Source organism: Leuciscus leuciscus (assembly GCF_965113295.1).
Source record: "Leuciscus leuciscus genome assembly, chromosome: 23".
In the NCBI taxonomy this organism is placed as follows: domain Eukaryota; kingdom Metazoa; phylum Chordata; class Actinopteri; order Cypriniformes; family Leuciscidae; genus Leuciscus; species Leuciscus leuciscus.
This window is the reverse complement of record NC_138747.1, coordinates 718,287-720,050: the sequence shown is the minus strand read 5'-3', so window position 1 is coordinate 720,050 and position 1,764 is coordinate 718,287.

Sequence of the window (1,764 nt, the reverse complement as noted above, 5' to 3'; positions counted from 1 at the left end):
AAATGTTTCTTGAGCATCAAATCATCATATTAGAATGATTTGTGAAGGATCATGTGACACTGAAGACTGGAGTAATGATGCTGAAAATTCAGCTTTGATCACAGGAATAAATTACACTTTAAAATATATTAAAATAAAAAACAGTTATTATAAATTGTCATAATATTGAACAATATTACAGTTTTTTGTTGTTGTTGTATTTTTAATTAAACAAAAGCAGCCTTGGTGAGCAGAAGAGACTTCTTTTAAAAACATTAAAATCAAAGAACAGAGCTGAAGTCATGTGAACGAACACGAACCAATCAAAGAACAGAGCTGAAGTCATGTGAACGAACACGAACCAATCAAAGAACAGAGCTGAAGTCGTGTGAACGAACACGAACCAATCAAAGAACAGAGCTGAAGTCGTGTGAACGAACACGAACCAATCAAAGAACAGAGCTGAAGTCGTGTGAACGAACACGAACCAATCAATGAACAGAGCTGAAGTCGTGTGAACGAACAGGAACCAATCAATGAACAGAGCTGAAGTCGTGTGAACGAACACAAACCAATCAATGAACAGAGCTGAAGTCATGTGAACGAACACGAACCAATCAAAGAACAGAGCTGAAGTCGTGTGAACGAACACGAACCAATCAAAGAACAGAGCTGAAGTCGTGTGAACGAACACGAACCAATCAAAGAACAGAGCTGAAGTCCTGTGAACGAACACGAACCAATCAAAGAACAGAGCTGAAGTCGTGTGAACGAACACGAACCAATCAATGAACAGAGCTGAAGTCGTGTGAACGAACATGAACCAATCAATGAACAGAGCTGAAGTCATGTGAATGAACACGAACCAATCAAAGAACAGAGCTGAAATCGTGTGAACGAACACGAACCAATCAATGAACAGAGCTGAAGTCGTGTGAACGAACACAAACCAATCAATGAACAGAGCTGAAGTCATGTGAACGAACATGAACCAATCAATGAACAGAGCTGAAGTCACGTGAACGAACACGAACCAATCAAAGAACAGAGCTGAAGTCGTGTGAACGAACACGAACCAATCAAAGAACAGAGCTGAAATCGTGTGAACGAACACTAACCAATCAATGAACAGAGCTGAAGTCGTGTGAACGAACACAAACCAATCAAAGAACAGAGCTGAAGTCATGTGAATGAACACGAACCAATCAAAGAACAGAGCTGAAGTCGTGTGAACGAACACGAACCAATCAATGAACAGAGCTGAAGTCATGTGAATGAACACGAACCAATCAAAGAACAGAGCTGAAGTCATGTGAACGAACATGCTCTAATCCCGTCAGTGTGTGTGTGTGTGCTGTTGTGAGGTTCAGAAAACAGAAGCTCTGAGATGCTCTCCTGATGATGATGATGAATATGATGATGATGATGATGATGAAGATGATGATGATGATGATGATGATGTGTGTGTCTTTGGCAGGAGAGGAAGATGTCTGGCCTCAAATCCAGCTAGAATACCTACAGTGAGAGGAGGGTGAACCATAAACTAACAATTTCCTGAAAACACACTTTCTTTAAAGTCCCACTCCGATCATATTTTGAGCTATTTTTTAAACATTCTCAGTGGTCTTTAAATGATGATTATGCCGTTTTTAGCCAAAATCACAAAACCTGTGCCGTTTTCTGGGACTTCGCTTCAGCAGAGCGGCAGTAGCTCATTAGCAATTCGCCTCTGCGTTGTGGGCGGAGCCGTTGGCTGAAGCGAGATACATAGGCAGCAACAGCCTC